The sequence below is a fragment of the Pongo abelii genome, chromosome 13 (assembly GCF_028885655.2).
Source record: "Pongo abelii isolate AG06213 chromosome 13, NHGRI_mPonAbe1-v2.0_pri, whole genome shotgun sequence".
In the NCBI taxonomy this organism is placed as follows: domain Eukaryota; kingdom Metazoa; phylum Chordata; class Mammalia; order Primates; family Hominidae; genus Pongo; species Pongo abelii.
The window spans coordinates 28,183,240-28,201,524 of record NC_071998.2 but is presented as its reverse complement, the minus strand read 5'-3'; the positions used below and the strand labels follow the sequence as shown (position 1 = coordinate 28,201,524).

At 37.3% G+C, this 18,285-nt stretch overlaps 1 pseudogene; it reads right to left on the bottom strand.

Annotated features, from left to right (window-relative positions):
- Window positions 1–16,226: 16,226 nt before the first annotated feature.
- LOC100450606 (NAD-dependent malic enzyme, mitochondrial-like) lies at window positions 16,227–18,042 on the bottom strand (annotated as a pseudogene).
- Between the last annotated feature and the right edge of the window lie 243 nt (window positions 18,043–18,285).

The window sequence follows — 18,285 nt, the reverse complement described above, 5'->3', positions numbered from 1 at the left end:
TAATCAAACAAGAAAAAGAAATAAAAAGCATTCAAATTGGAAACAAAGAAGTAAAGTAATCCTTGTTTCCAGATGACATTATACTTTTTCAGAAAACTCTAAAGACTTCAGAAAAAAAAAAAAAACCTGATAGAACAAATAAATGAATTCAGTAAAGTGTCAGTATACAAAATCAACACACAAAAACAAATTTCAATTTGTTATTCCAACAATGATCTAGCTAAAAAAATAAGAAAACAATTCAAGTTATGACAGCATCATAAAACAGTTAGGAATAAATCTAAAAGAGGAAGGGAAAGATCTGCACATTGAAAACTATAAAGCATTGATGAAAGAAATTCAAGAAGTCACACACACAAAAAGATATTCCATATTTGTGGACTGGAAAAAATAATATTGTTTAAAAAATCCATGCTAGCTGCCAGGTATGGTGGCTCATGCCTGTAATCCCAGCACTTTGGGAGGCTGAGGTGGGTGGATCACAAGGTCAGGCGATTGAGACCATCCTGGCTAACATGGTGAAACCCCTTCTCTACTAAAAATACAAAAACAAAATTAGCCAGGTGTGGTGGTGGGCACCTGTAGTCCCAGCTACTCAGGAGGCTAAGGCAGGAGAATAGTGTGAACCCAGGAGGTGGAGTTTGCAGTGAGCTGAGATAGTGCCACTGCACCCCAGCTTTGGTGACAGAGCGAGACTCCATCTCAAAAAAAAAAAAAAAAAAATCCATACTGGCCAAAGCAATATGCAGATTCAATGCAATCCCTATCAAAATTCTAATGACGTTTTTCACAAAAATAGAAAAAACAATTCTAAAATACGTTTGAAACACAAAAGACATCAAACACCAAAACAATCTTGAGAAAGAAAAACAAACATAAAGTTGGAGGCATCAAACTTTTTGATTTCAAATTATATTACAAAGGTACAGTAATGAAAACAATATGATACTAGCATAAAAATAGACATAAACCATTGTAATAGAACAGGGAATCCAGAAGTAAACCTAAGCATATACAGAGGGTCAACTAATTTTCAGCAAACCCACTGATTTGATATGGCTCTGTGTCCCCACCCAAATCTCATCTTGATTTGTAATCCCCAAGTGTTGAGGGAGGGACCTGTAATCCTCACATGTAAGGAGAGGAATGTGATTTGATTATGGGGGCAGTTTTCCCCAGGTAATTCCCACAATAGTGAGTGAGTTCTCAGGAGACCTGTTGGTTTTATAAGGGGCTCTTCCCCCTTTGTTTTCTCCTCTCTCTCCTGCCACCTTGTGAAGAAGGTGTCTGCTTCCACTTCTGCCATGATTGTAAGTTTGCTGAGGCCTTCCCAGCCATGAAGAACTGTGAGTCAATTAAATTCTTCTCTTTATAAATTACCCAGTCTCAGTAAAGTTCTTCACAGCAGTGTGAAAACTGACTAATACAGTAAATTAGTACCACAGAGAGTGGGGTACTACTATAAAGATAACCTGAAAATGTGGAAGTGACTTTGGAACTGGCAGAAGCTGGAATAGTTTGGAGGGCTCAGAAGAAGATAGGAAGATGTGGGAAAGTTTGGAAATTTCTCGAGACTTGTGGAATGGTTTTGATCAACATGCTGATAGTAATGTGGACAATAAAGTCCAGACTGAGGTGATCTCAAATGGAGATGAAAAACTTCTTGGGAACTGGAGCAAAGGTCACTCTTGCTATGCTTAGCAAAGAGACTGGTGGCATTTTTTTCCCTTCCCTTAGAGATCTGTGAAACTTTTAACTTGACAGAGATGATCTGAAATTGGAAGTTATGTTTAAAAGGGAAGCAGAGCATAAAAATTTGGAAAATGTGCAACCTGACAATGTGATAGAAAAGAAAGCCCCATTTTCTAGACAGCAATTCAAGCCAGCTGCAGAAATTTGCATAGGTAACGAAGAGTGGAATGTTAATCACCAAGACAATGGTGAAAATATCTTCAGAACATGTCAGAGATGTTGGCGGCAGCCCCTCCCATCACAGGCCAGGTGGCCTAGGAGGAAAAAATGGTTTCCAGAGCCTGGCCCAGGGCCCTGCTGTAGTGTGCCCTGCATACCCGATGCTCCAGCTCTGGCCATGGCTAAAAGGAGCCAAGGTACAGCTCAGACCATTGTTTCAGAGGGTGCAAGCCCTAAGCCTTTGCAGCTTCCATGTGGTGTAGGGCCTGCAGGTGCACAGAAGTCAAGGATTGAGGTTTAGGAACCTCAACCTAGATTTCAGAACATGTATGAAATGCTTGGACATCCATGCAGAAGTATGCTGCATGGGTGGAGCCCTCATGGAGAGCCTCTGCTAGGGCAGTGCAAAGGTGAAATGAGGTTGAAACCCCCACACAGGGTCCTCACTGGGGCACTGCCTAGTGGTGCTGAGAGAAAAGAGTTACTGTCCTCCAGATCCCAGAATGGTAGATCCACTGATGGCTTGCCCTGTGCACCTGGAAAAGCCACAGCCACTTAATGTCAGCATATGAATGAGCTACCCAAGGCCATGGGACCCTACCCCTTGCATCAGCATGCCCTGAATGTGAGACATGGAGTCGAAGGAGATCATTTTGGAACTTTAAGATTTAATGACTGCCCTGCTGGATTTAAGACTTCCATGAGGACTATAGCCCCCTTTTTTGGCCAATTTCTCCCATTTGGAAGAGGAACATTTAGCCAATGCCTTTACTACTGTTTTATCTGGGAAATAACTAAGATGCTTTTGATTTTACAGGCTCACAGACAGAAGAGACTTTCCTTGTCTCAGATAAGACTTTGGACTATGGACTTTTGAGTTAATGCTGGAATGAGTTAAGACTTTGGGCGATTCTTGAGAAGGCATGATTAGTTCTGAAATGTAAAAGACATGAGGTTTGGGAGGAGTCGGGGCAGATTGATAAGGTTTGACTCTGTGCACCCAAATCACATCTCAATTTATAATCCCCATGTGTCCAGGGAGGGACCTGTAATCCCCCCTTGTAGAGGGAGGGAGATGATTGGATCATGGGGGCTGTTTCCCCCATGATGTTATCATGATAGTGAGTGACTTCTCATGATAGCTGATGGCTTTAAAAGGGGCTCTTCCCCGTTAGCCTTCTCTTCTTTCTCCTTCTGCCTTCTAAAGAAGGTGCCTGCTTCCCCTTATGCCATGATTGTAAGTTTCCTGAGGCCTCCTTTGCCATGTGGTACTGTGAGTCAATTAAACCTCTTTTCTTTATAAATTACCAAGTTTCAGGGAAGTTCTTCATAGCAGTGTGAAAATAGACCAATACACCCACTAAGGAGGCACAGTGGAAAAAGGATAGTCTCTTCAATAAATGATGTTGGGAAAACTGGATATCTATATGTAAAACAAAGAAACGAGATTCTTATCTTATCCAATACACAAAATCATCTCAAAATAAATTAAAGACCTAGATGTAAAACCTAAAACTAGAAAACTGCTAGAAGGAAATATAGGTGTATATCTCCTTGATATTGGCCTTGGCAACAATTTTTTCTCAGTATCAAAAGCTCCAGCAACAAAAGAAAAATAAAGAAGTGGAACTATCAAACTGAAAAGCAACTTCACAACAAAAGAAATAAGAATTACAAGAAAAAGGCAGCCTATGGTTTGGGAGAAAATATTTATAATCCGTATATCTGATAAATGCTTAAGATCCAAACTATGTAAGGAACTTTAACCAATAGAAAGCAAAACCAATAACAAATAGCTTGATTAAAACTGCAAAGACACTGAATAGACATTTTTCCAAAGAAGATATAAAAATGGCCAACAGTTATGTAAGAAGGTGCTCAACATCACTAATCCTTAGAGAAATGCAAATTAAATCTACAATGAGGTATCACATCATAACTATTAAATGACTAGTAACTGAATGTTGAAAGATGACAAGTGTTGATAGGGATGTGGGGAAAATGGAACCCTTGTATACTGTCAGCAGGAATATAAATAAGTATAGCCATTGTGAAAAACAGTATGGAGGTTCCTGAAAAGAATTAAAAATAGAACTTTAATATGACCCTGAAATCCCTTGGTTAAGCATATACCCAAGGAAATGGAAGCAGCACCTCATAGAGATATTTGCTCTTACATGTTCATTGAATTGTTATAGTCAAGATATTGAAACAACCTAAGTATTTATTGACAAATGAATAGATAAATAGATTTATATATATGTGACCAGGTGGGGTGGCTCACACCTGTAATCCCAGCACTTTGGGAGGCTGAGGTGGGCAGATCACAAGGTCAAGAGATCGAAACTATCCTTGCCAACATGGTGAAACCCCGTCTCTACTAAAAATACAAAAAATTAGCTGGGCATGGTGGTGCATGCCTGTAGTCCCAGCTACTGGGGAGGCCGAGGCAGGAGAATTGCTGGAACCTGGGAGGCGGAGGTTGTGGTGAGCAGAGATCGCACCACTGCACTCCAGCCTGGTGACAGGATGAGACTCCATCTCAAAAAAAAAAGAAAAAGAAATTTATATATATGTATGATAGTCCTATATATATAAAATGGACTGTTACTATTCAGGTTTAAAGAAGGAAATACTGCTATTGCAGCAACATGGATGAACCTGGAGAATATCATGCTAAGTGAGATAAGCCAGAAACAAAGAAAAATACTATATGATGTTGCTTATATGTGAAATTTTTAAAAAGTGGAACACATAAAAACAGAAAATAGAGCAGTGTTTACTAGGGTCAGAAAGGGAGAGGAAATGGACAGAAGTAGGTCAAAGGGCATAAATTTGCCATCAGGGAGAATAAATAAATCTAGGGGTTTGATGTACGACATGAGAAGTATAGTTGATAATGTGCATTATATACTGAAAATTTGCTAAAAGGTGTAGTTCTAGGTGTTCGTAACACACATACACAGAAAAGGTAACTATGAATGGTGATTGACATGTAAACGTTTTGACTATAATTATTTTACTATGTATATTTATCAAAAATTTATATCAAAACATCATGCTGTATACCACAAATATCAAATAAAATAAATCCAATAAAAAGAAAATAATATTTGAATTATATACACTGATGCTCTCAAAATAACCCTTTCATATTTTTTGGCACTTAGAGATTTTCAATTACTTTAGGAAAAATCTCTTTCTCCTGAAGACATCCAAAGCATTTAAAAAAAAATAGACCAATTATAAATAACTTAATACAAGGAATTTGTCCTACCAAGTCAGCATTCTGTGATAAGTGTGTATTTGTAATGTGTACACAGCTCCATTGCCTCAATGGCTCAATTGTTATCCATGTCCTTACTACATAAATAAAGTGAGTAGGCAAGGATCTGCTTGAACCCAGTGAACAATGACTGCAAAATCTAGAAAATATAAAGATCACCACTCAACATTCCATTATGGAAGCAGTATACCTTGAGAAGATCAACAAAGGAGTTAGTTTACTATAAAACACCTGTAAATATTAGTGTGGCTTTTAATTAAAATATAATACTACATAGTACCACTCCCATCAAGTCAATATCTGGGATAGAGATAAGATTTTACAAAATTGAATTAATATGACTCCAAGGACAGAAACTCAAGGTCGCCCTATTTTATTCTAAAAAAAAATAGTTGCAATGTAGAGAGCAAAAGATCTATTTTCCATTCAGAAAAGCATGTTACTCTTTCTTGTGCACTGATTATGTGCTAGGCATGGTATATACATTATCAGTGAATGTTCTATAAATCCAAATATGCTAACTTATGTAATATTTATACTTTGCGCCAGGCCGTGAGGTAAGTAGTATTATTAATTCCAGTTTATAGATGAGGAAACTGATGTATCCAGAAGTAAAGTAATTTACTCATGATTCTTCTGGCTAGTAACAAAGGCCAAAATTAAAATAGAATTGTTGGCAGCCATGCTTTCTAAGATATTGTAAAGCAAAAACTCGAAATGTTCAATAAGTAATGAGACAAACTGAGCTTAATTTCACTAATGTTTATAATTTTAAAATGTAGTTTTGACTGAGAGACATATATTTTAGTTTGAAAAAAGAAAAATTAAATATCAATGTAAAATCCCATCATCTAGTGAAATATTTTAAACCCAATTCTCTTTGGATCACATTTAAAAGATTTATGAGAACTTAGTAGCCAAAATATCATAAAAAAACTACTAAGGTATGCTTGCTTTTATTTAAAAACATGACAGAAAGAGCAATAAATTTTTTTCATTTAATTTTTTTTAAAATAATTTCCCATATATCTAGTAAGTCATAATTTATTATTTTATATAATGTAGGCTATGGAAAATATGAAAACACATAGCTTGGCTCAACTAATATTTAACACTTAAATAACTCGTGATGTTTCTCAAATAAACCAAAAATTTTAAAATTTTGCAATGATGGAGGCCAAGTAATAATTTAGTTCCTTTGAAATTATAATTTTATTTTCTATTTTCAATTTCTTAAACTTAAATTTTAAAATTTGATTTATTTTCCCTCTGTAAAAGTACTAATTTTAGAAATAAGAAAAAGCCATTTCAATAGCAATAAGATATTATTAATTTTAATTTACTTATAGGTTGACTGACAAGATCTTTATCAAGTGAAAATAAAATTTCACAATAAAAATGAACTCCCTTGATGGAATAATTTTGTTTCTGGACTGGATAATTAAGAACTAAATAAACTCGCTCTTCTGTAAAACTATGAGCAAAACTATTAAAATCCAACAGTTCAGAATTCTGAAAATTGATCAAAACTACACGACATAGTGAAAATCATCTATCCAAAAGAAATTATAAACCCTCAGTAAGACAGTAGAGTCTGAAATGCTTTGACTTGGGAATATTCTTATATCTTCTCTTTCTCTCCTGCTCAGTGGTATGGTAGCCAAAAGGCAGCAGCCTTGAAGTAAACAGCAGAAAGAATAAGTTTGGAGCTGTGTTGAAAGCACACTTCTCAGAACATCATTATTATTTTGTCCAAATTTGCAGATCCATGAAAAGTCTCCACTCCAATAATGTATGGGTATTTGCTTTGACTCAGGGTCAGATCAAAAGGGCCCTTCTCCAGAGCATTAATAAAACATTGACAATATGCGGGCTATATCGAAACCACCTAAGATTATGATTTCAATTGAGGTAGACAAGAGTCTGGAGAACTAGACAACCATAAGGGACTTTGAAAAATCTCTGACATGTCACTGGGGATCTAATAAGATGTCACATTTCCAGAAAAAACCTGAAAATGAAGGCCCCATTTAGTCATCACTTGTTGACCTTGAAGCCCTGTGCAAAGTTAAAGCTAAGGCTGTCTTGTGAACTTCCTGAAGTTTGAGCACCTGGCTTCTCACACTGATTCCTTTGACAAACAGTGAAGAACAAATAGGCATAATTTTAATAAAACATTCTGACCAATCACTGGCTGGCCAGCAATTTATAGTGAGGTGTGATACCCTACAGAGCTGGGACTTAAAAATAATCCCCCAAAAACTAAAAAATGAAAAGTTAGCATGTAACTCAATGGACACAAGGGATGAGAGTGAATAATCTAGATAATTAGCCCAGGAAAGTTTATAAACAAATCACCAAGAATAAGAAAAATAAGAACAACAAAAAGTGATATCAGCAAAATGGCTGTCTAGGTACTTCTGGCATTTTCCCCACTCCCACAAGAAAGGAAGAAGGCAACAAATAAACAGCTAGATTTCTCTGGCATGTCAAATGGAGAGCCCTAGAGTGCAGCATAGGAGTGGAGATGCACCTGTGGTGACTGGAATTTCAGAAGGGAATCATGGAAGCACCTGGTCTCTGCAGCCTCATCTACCTCACTTAAATTGTGTTTGCATGGAGTCAGGAGGAAATTCTTATGGGGAAAAGATAAGCAGAAGATCCCCACCGGTCCCCATTGCCAAGGAAAACACTTACAGTTCTTACAACAGGACAATCCTACATTCTGCACAAACCATGAACCAAATATGAAGAGTTGGGGAAATTCACACAACTAGATTGCCCCAGAATAGGAGCATAAAGTGTATACTCCTGACCCCAACCTTCCCACTATGAGCCAAGCTGAAGTAGCACAGCACCATCTTTATATCAAAGCCACCTCTGGAGTGTGCCCTGCCCTAAGGGCCAGTAGCTACCACACTTCTCCAGCACTGGGGCTCCATCTTCATTACCCCAAGCCCATATGGGTGCCTGAACACTATAACTCCAGCTATATGGAGCTTGAGCCCAAGATTGGTTGTGACTCTGGTCCTGTACAGCAGGGATACCAATCACAATTGACTACACTTCCCAGCCACAGAAGCAGTCTCCCTTTCTTGCCCAGGGTGAACCTGCCCTTGAGCCAAATGAACTGCTGCACACTCTAACCCAAGAGGCCCAAGAGCCTCTGAGTAGCAAATATGCCCCTCCACCAGCAGAGTGGCTATGCACCCATGCTTAGGATGTAAGAAACAGCTCCAAGCACCACTGTGCCCAACAGACATGCCCTCAGCCTGTCTAATATCCCTATACACCTATAAGGGTCTGAGAAATAATTTCATAGGACAACCCTGGAGGGCATGGTCCAGGCCAGCCAATCAGCTGTGAATCTGCACACCAGGCCTTTAAAACAGCCCTACAGGCTACCCCCAGCAGGCACACCCTTGAACCAGCCAAACAACCTTGCACTTACCTCAAAGATCTGAGAAACAGCACTGTGGGCCACATCTAGCAGGCATGCCCCTAGGCCAGCAAAGCAGCCCTGTGCCCATGTCCTGGGCCAACAAAACAGTCCTGTGGGCCAGCCCCATGGAATGCTTCAAGACCAGCCAAGCAGACATGAAGCTGTATTGGGAGCATAAGAAACAGCCCTGTGCCTGCCCCAAGTGTATGTGTCACCAGGCCAGTCAAGCAGCCGTGCTCCAAAATCAAAGAACTAAGAAATGGCCTCGTGGGCCACCACACTACCCTATGCCTGCCCCCAAGCACACACACCCTCAGGGCTAGCTGAGCAACCTTGCACCAATATTTCAAGCCTGAAAAATAGCCCCATGGGCTACTCCTTACAGAAATGTCCTGGGACCAGCTGAGTAACTATGCAGCTACATCTTAAGCCTGAGAAACAGCCTTATGAGTTGTTCCTAGCTGACACACCCTCAGGCAAGCCAAGAAATCCTGGCAGGTACATCCCTAGGTAATTCAACTGTGTGCCTGTGCTTCCAGCCAGAATAGCAGCTCCATTGCCCCAACCCCAGTGAGCCAGATCCTAAGTCAGATGATCCCCTTACACCCCTGACCTGAGAAACAGCCCAGTAAGCCAACTCCTGGAAAAGCCACACCATCATTGCCACAGGTTCTCTTAGCCTAGGTCACTGAGAAACTTGCCTATGCCACTAATGTAGACTATAGCTGAAGAAACTACTTGGAGACTACACTACTGCCTCTACCTAGAACCAAGACCAACACACCCCACAAAAGCAACACCCCAAGACCCATTCATACAAATACATCTTTTTATATGATACCTACTCCATAAAATTGGAAGCATTGAGCAACTTTCCACCTGATGTATAGAAGTCAATCTAGGAACACATCAATCATGAAAAAGCAAGGAAATGTGTCACTTTTAAAGGTAAATAATAATTCTCCAGTAACCAAACCCGATCATAAGGAAGCATATGAAATGTCAGAAAAATAATTCAAAATAATAATCTTAAGGACATACAAGCAAAGGTAGGTAGACAACTCAATGAAATTAAAAATGCAATTCATAATTTGAGTGAGAAATTTGACAAAGAGGTGGATACAAAAAAGAACCAAATAGAAATCCTAAAGTTAAAGAATTCAATGAATTAAATAAAAATTACAACTGAGAACTCCAACTACAGACTAGACCAAGCAGAAGACAGAATTTCTGAACATGAAAATAGTCTTTTCCAATAACACAGGCAGACAAAATAGAAAAAATAATGAAAAAAATAAAGAACGCCTACAGGATTGTATTAGTCAGTTTTCATACTTCTGTAAAGAATCCTTGAGTCTGGGTAATTTACAAAAGAAAGTAGTTTAATTGACTCACAGTTACACATGGCTGTGGTAGCCTCAGGAAACTTACAGTCATGGTGGAAGATAAAGGGGAGGCAAGTACATCTTACGTGGTGACAGGAAAGACAGAGGGAGAAGGAGGAAGCACCAGGCATTCATCAAACAACTAGATCTTGTGAGAACTACTGCACGATCATGAGAACAGAATGGAGAAACTGCCCCATGATCCAATCACCTCCCATCAGGTTGCTCCCTTGACACATGGAGATTACAATTCTAGATGAGATTTGGGTGGATATACAGAGCCAAACCATATCAAGGATTTATGTGATACCATTAAGCAAATAAATATGCATATTATGGAAATTTCAGAAGAGAGATGAAAAGGTGAGGAAAACATATTTAATGAAATAAAAGCAAAAAACTTCCCAAGTCCTGGGAGAAAAATGAGCATTCAGGAAGATAGACATCCAGGAAGCTCAAAAAAATCTCAAATAGATTCAAGCCAAGCAGATCACTTCTGAGGCATCATATAGTCAAATTGTCAAAAGTGAAAGGCAAACAAAACATTTAAAAGCAACATGAGAAAAGCATCAAGTCAGACATATGGGAATCTCTTTTAGGATAATAGTGGATTTTTCAGTGGAGACCTCACAGGCCAGGAAATAATGGGATGATATATTCAAAGTACTGAAAGAAAAAAACGACAGCCTGTCTGTCAAGAATGTTATATCCAGCAAAACTATCCTTCTGAAATGAAACAGAAACAACATATTTCATACACAAGTAAAAATGAAAGAAATTCATCACCACTACACCAGCCTTACAAGAAATGCTAAAGGAAGTCATGTTTGGAAGTATAAAGATAATAACTATCATTATTAAAGTATATAAAACTATAAAACAAGTTGGTGGAGCTGATACACAAAGAAGAGAGAGAAATGAATAAAACATATAACTACAGAAAATCACCCAACTACAAAAATAAAAAAAACACAGTACAAGACGAATTAAAGTATATACAAAACAACCAGAAAACAATAAATTGACAAAAGTAAGTCTCCACCTATCCATAATAACCTTAAATATAAACACAAATGGATTAAATTCCCCAGTTAAAATACATAGAATAGCTGAACAGATTAAAACAAAACAAAACAAGACCTAACCTATGTGCCTATAACAAATTATCTCACCTCGGAAGACTCATATATACTGAAAGGGAAGGGATGGAAAAACATACTCCATGAAAATAGAAAGTGAGCAGGAGCAGCCATAGTTATATCAAAGTAGATTTGAAGTTAAAAGCTGTAAAAGGAGACACAGAAGAAAATTATATAATAATAAAAGAATCAATTTAGCAATTACTATATTTAGCAAATATATATGCACCTAACATTGGATGACCCAGATATGTAAGGCAAATATTATTAAAACTGAAGGGAGAAGTAGACCTCAATACAATAATAGCTGGGGTCCTTAACACCCTACTCTCAGCATTGAACACATTATCTAGGCAGGAAATCAACAAAGAAACATTGATTTTAAATTGTACCATTGGGAAAATAGACCTAAGATATTTATAGAACTTTTCACTCAGCTGCAAAATAACACATATATTTTTATCAGCGCTTGGAGCATCTCAAGGTTAAGACATATGTCAGGACACAAAACAAGTCTCCATAACATTTAAAAAAATTGAAATCACATCTAGTGTCTTCTCAGACAACAATGGAATAAAACCATACACCAAAAAAATGAGAAATATTTGAAACTATACAAATACATAGAAATTAAACAACATGCTTCTGAATGATAAATAGGTGAAGAGAATAATTAAAAATAAAATTTCTTTAAATTTTATTGAGACAAATGAAACCAGAAACACAATGCATCAAAACCTTTGGGACTCAGAAAAAAACAATACTAAGAGGAAAGTTTAGAGTGATAAATGACTACATCAAAAAACTAGTAAGATTTCAAATAAATTACCTAATAATATCTCTTTTAAAAAGTAAGAAAAAACCCAAAATTAGTAAAAGAAAAGAAACAATAAAGATTAGAGCAGAAATCAAAACCAAAAGTTAAGAAAAAAATGCAAAAGAAGAACAAAAAAATTGGTTTTTTGCAATGGTAAATAAAATCAATAAACTATTAGATAGACATAAAAAGACACAAATAAATAAAATTAGAAACAAAAAGGAGACATCACAATTATTAGCACCAAAATACAAGTTATTAACAGAGACTGCTATGAATAACCATACACTAACAAACTAGAAAATCTACAGGAAATGGATAAATTCCTGTACAAATACAACCTACCAATGTTGAACCAAGAAGAAATAGAAATCCTAAACAGGTCAATAACAATTAACAAGATGGAATCAGTAATAAGCCTCCCCACAAAGAAAAGTCCCAGATTGTATGGCTTTACTGCTGATTTTACTGGATCTTAAAAAAAAAAAAAGTTATGCCAACTCTTCTCAAACTATTATGAAAAAGTGAAGCAGAGTAAATTCTTCCTAACTCTTTTTATAACACTAGCATAACTCTGATACCAAAACCAGACACACACACACATATACACACACACACACACCCCCCAGACCAATATCTCCACAGAACATAGATGAGATGAAAAAATTCTCAACAAAATACTATCAAACCGAACTCAACAACACATCAAAAATATAACACACCATGATCAAGTGAGTTTTATCCCAGGAATGCAAGATTGGTCCAACATATGCAAATCAATAAATGTCATGTCATCCATCACATCAATAGAATGAAGGAGAAAAACTGTATAATTATCTCAGTAGAGATTCAGGGAAAGCTTTTGATAAAATTCAACTTTGCTTATAAATTTTAAATAATATTAAACAAAAAAAGAATAACAACAAGTTTTAAAAGAACAAGAATGCACTTTGATTAGGTAGATGTGAGTATCAGATTTACTACAATATGTTATCAAAACTGTTCAGTTTTTAGAAATAAATATGAGATGTGCAAAGACACAGGAAAATATGCCTGAAACACAGGGTAGTGGAAAGTAGCTGTTAAATGACCTTGAGAAGGCCTAGATTTTAGGCTTCATAGAGATTTTAAATGATCTAGCAAAATATATTAATAGAACTAAATAAATTATATCTAAAAATAAAATGATAAGAATGCTGCCTCACGAAATAGAGAATATTAGTAAAGAGATAAAATTATAAGAAAGTATCAAATAGAAATTCTAGTAATTAAAAGTATAACTGAAATGGAAATTTATCAAAATTTCAACAACACATTTGAGCTGGCAGATGAATTCATGAACAACACTGAAGATAGGTCAATAGGGACTATTCAGTCTGAGAAGCAGAAAAAAATATGAACAGATCCTCAGAGACATGTGGGCCCATACAAATTGTATCAACATCCACATAATGCAATACCAGAGAAAAGACAAGAAAAATTTTTAAAGAAGTATTTTCCAAAACACTCTCAAGTTGTATAAAAGACACAAATCTTCAAATTCAAGAAGCTCAGATAGAATAAATTTACCTGAGATTCCAGGTAGAATAAGTCTAACAAGTTAATCGATGACAATAAATGAAAAATACAAATCCTTGAAAGCAGCAAGAAGGGTTAACTTAACCTATTGCAGAGATCCTTGGTAAAATTAATCACTGACTTCTCATCAGAAACCCTGGATATTAGAAGACGGTGGAATGACATGTTCAATATGTCTCAAGACTGTAAGCTGAGAATTCTATATCTAGCTAAAATCTCATGCAAAAATAAAAAAGAAGTTAAGACATGCCCAATGAAATGAAAAGAGAGAGAGAAGAGAATTTCTTGCTTATAGACTTGCCCTACATGATATATTAAAGTTATTTAGGCTGAAATGAATAAAATGCTTTATGAAACTCAAATTCACATCAAGAAGTAAAGTGCAACAAAAAATAACTACAAAGAAGGCTAGACGCAGTGGCTCACCTGTAGTCACGGCACTTTGGAGGCTGAGAAAGGAGGTTTGCTTGAGCCCAGGTGTTTGAGGAGACCAGCCTGGGCATCATGGAAAAGCCTCATCTATTCAAAAAATACAAAAAAAAAAAAAAATTAGCCAGGCATGGTGGCACATGCCTGTAGTCCCAGCTACTTGGGGGTGCTGAGACCAGAGGATTGTTTGAGCCCAGGATGCAGAGGTTGCAGTGAGCCAAGATTACACAACTGCATTCCAGCCTGGGCAACAGAGCAAGACTTTGTCTCAAAAAAAGGAAAAGGAAAAGAAAACTACAAAGATAAATATAAAAGCCAGCATAAATGTGGTTTTGTTTGTATTCCTTGCCTTCCTCTGTTTTAGATGACAGCTGCACAAAACAATCATTATAAAACACAGTTAAAAGATTATAATGTATAAACATGTAATTTGTACAGCATTAATAGTAAAAAAAAAAAAAGGAGAAAACAGATATACTGGAGTATGTTTTTGCATACTATGAAAATTTACTGTTATTCTGAACTAGACCTTTTAAAATTACGATACTAATTCTCATCCCCATAGCAACCACAAAAAGAAAATCCTCAAACTTTTAGCAAATAAAGCAATTAAAATGGTATGCTGGAACATAACTATTTAACATAAAAAAAGATAGTGATAGAGGAAAAGAGGTAAAAACACGTGATACATATAATAACATATAACAAAGTAGATGTAAACCCCACCATATCCAATCAAAAGGCAGAGATCCACAGAATAAATAAGTTATGTTTCAATTCTATGATCCCTACAAGAGACATGTTTAGATTCAAAAAACAAAGAGGTTGAAAGTAAATGGATGAAAAAGATATAATATGCAATCAGTAAACAAAAATGAGCTGCAGTGCTACACTAAGACAGTAAAGACAAAAGTTTTTAGTAAACAATGAGAAAATTTTGTAATGATAAAGGGGTAAATCTACCTTTAAGATTTAATAACTACAAATGCATTTAATAAAGCCCTCAAATTCTGTCAGCAGAAACTGACAGAATTGAAGGAGGAAGAAACAATTGAAAAAAAATTGTTAGAGACCTCAATACTCATTTTCAATACTAGATGGAACAAGTAGGAAGATCACCACAAAACAGAAGGCTTAAACAACTATTGTGGCCACTCCCTAGAGACAGAATAGATGCCTACACACTCAAATTTGGCTCAGATATTGAGATTGATAACACCACATATGTACCAAGAGTGTATAAAAATGATCTTTTTTTTTAAATTTAAGATATTTATTTTAAAAAGATTACACTATTTTTTGTTTGTTGGTTGATTTTGCTTTTTTTTTTTTTTTTTTCTGAAATGGACTCTCACTCTGTTGCCCAGGTTAGAGTCAGTGGTGCAATCTTGGCTCACTGCAACCTCTGCCTCCTGGGTTCAAGTGATTCTCCTGCCTCAGCTTCCTGAGTAGCTGGGACTACAGGCACACGCCACCATGCCCAGCTAATTTTTGTATTTTTAGTAGAGACGGGGTTTCACCAAATTGACCAGACTGGTATTGAACTCCTGACCTCGTGATTTGCCCGCCTTGGCCTCCCAAAGTGCTGGGATTACAGGCATGAGCCACCGCTCCCAGTCCTCACTATGATTTTTATACACTGTTGAAAACAATGACTTTTATTTATTTAAAGGCAGCAGTAGTTCCCATTACTCTCACAATGTTATAGCTAAGCCTTGGTTTAGTTCCAGAAAATAAATAGGGTAAATTTTTAATATTTCCCTAGCTCTATCTGCTGTAAGAGAATTTCAGAGTATGAAGGAAAGATGAAGCAGACATAGAAGAACATTTTTAGATACTGACCATTTTTCCTTGGAATTTGGTGAAAATTTAGTTTCTTTCCCAAATTCTGCACTTCTATACATAAAAGTACATTTCTATTTTAGTAGCTCTAAAATAACTAGGTGAGAGAGGATTATTACCCATAATAGTAAATAGCAAGTACTTTGGCAAGTCTGAATTAGAGTACAAGTGAAGACATTCACAAACATACTTTTTCCATCTCCTGGATGTGGTATGGTCTTTATGTTAGAATTAAAGCATCACAATTAACTGACTGTAGGGTGCTGGTGGGCAATGCAATCCATCAACATGTCTACCTCCACAGATGTGGAGACATATGGAACAAATATGTTAACCAAAGTGGTCAGGAGAACAAAACACAGAAAACACCATAAAACTGAGGACATTATCTCTTCCTGTCTGAAAAAAGGGGTTCCCTGGAGCACAGAAAGTATTTATCAGGGGAATGCTTCTATTCTGATCACAGGAGGGCTTGATGCAGATTCCGGCCATTCACACACATCTGGCAGCAGGGAATCATATTCACTCCATCATATTCTTTCTTTAACATATTGGGCCTTGTCTTCAGGTTCTGGGTATTGGAAAGCCATTTTATTAGCATATAGGTATTCTGTAACTTTAATAGCAAAGTTAATAGAAACTTTCTGAATATTAGCAAGTGGTGGGTAAAGTCTCCCTTGGGCTAGCTCTTCACCCGTCATGTGGCTTGTCAATGCCTTTGCAGCTTCTAGGAAAACATTGTCACTAATTTGCTGGGTGTTACAGAGAATAGCAGCTAAAGTCACACCTGGAAAAATATATACATTGTTTCCTTGATCTGGTGTAAAGATTCGCCCATCTGTGAGTTTCACTGGCCCAAATGGACGGCCACTGGCAAAAAAACATTTGCCCTCTGTAAGTTTATATGCTTCTTCAGCCGTGCACTCCTGCACTCCGCCTGTGCTGTAGGATTACTTAATGCAAATATTACAGGCCTTTCATTGATAGAGCCAATGGCTCTGATTACATCAGGAGTGAAAAGACAGCCAGCACCTGCAACTCCAATTGTAGTTGAAGTCTTCATTATATTCACTGCACCTTCAAAAGTATCAGGTATGCTCTCTGGGACTGGGTAAGTAAATGGTTCCTGATAACAATCTATTTTTGCTCTCCGCCCCTAAACTAATAAAGCATACTTGTCAAACATCCAGATTTTCTTTTGTGCCTCTCCTTCTGACAGGCCATTTTCTACCATAGACATACTACAAGATTTGCAATTCTAAGAGTAATCTCTCCTGCTCCAAGGAATAAGATTTTGTGTTCGGAGATTGGTTTACTAGTAACTTTTTGTGTTGCAAGAAGACTTACTAGAGCTACTGCAGCTGTCCCTTGAATATCATCATTGAAAGAGCAACATTTTTATTGGTATTTTCTCAAGAACCTGAATGCATTATGATTTCCAAAACCTTCAAATTGAATGAGTGTGTTCCAGCCATATCTGTCAGCAGTAGCTTTCATAAACTCACCAATCAGATCATCAGACTGTTGTGTGCAATCTCATTTCTGGTACAAGCCCATGTAAAATGTGTCTTTTAAGAGTGCGATATTATCAGTTCCCACATCAATACACACCAGAAGGCATCTATCAGGCCATATTCCTGGACAAACTGTATACAAACAAATTTTTCCTACTGCAATCCCCATTCCATAGACACCCAGATCTCCAAGACCCAGAATTCTCTCTCCATCAGTCACTAAAACAGCCTTAACATGATTTTCTGGCCACTTATCCACAATTGATCTAACATGACCTCTGTCTGAGATGGAAATAAATAATCCCTTAGGTCTTCTAAAGAGATGTCCATACTGGGAGCAGACAAGACCAACCGTCGGTGTATATACAATTGGCATTAAACTCTCAGTGTCATCTTGCAGTATTCTATGAAACTATTTATCATTTCTTTCTTGTATTCCCATTATGTAGATATATTTTTCCGAAGGGCTAGTCATTTTTTTCAAGTTTCTATGGAATCATAAGGCTTGAATATCTTATGTCTGTATTTGGGGAGGTAGAAGCCCTTGAAGACCAAGCATTTGTCGTTCTTGTAAAGTAAGTGCCATTCCCTTGTTTGTAATCTTGGATTCAGCACAAGTGGCTTGCCTTTTTCTTTTATGTGTAAATGTAGACATGCCAAAATACAAGTGGTGGAAACTACGCTTAATCCAGACAACATCTTTTCTTTCACCAGAGGTCTGGTGCCACAATAGGCGGTGCTGTGGGCAAAGAGGCAGCGCCTTGCCGCCCGCCCTGGCGACGCTAAGCTCTGGCGCCGCGGGGCCCTCCCCTTCTGCGAGCCTCCTGGAGTCCGCGCCGACTCAGGCTCGCGCTGGCGCGACAGGCCCCACACTCTGAGGTAGACCAGTGAGAGCGGCCGGTGACGGGAGGGCGCGGGGCCGGGTGGGCACGGCCCACCAGA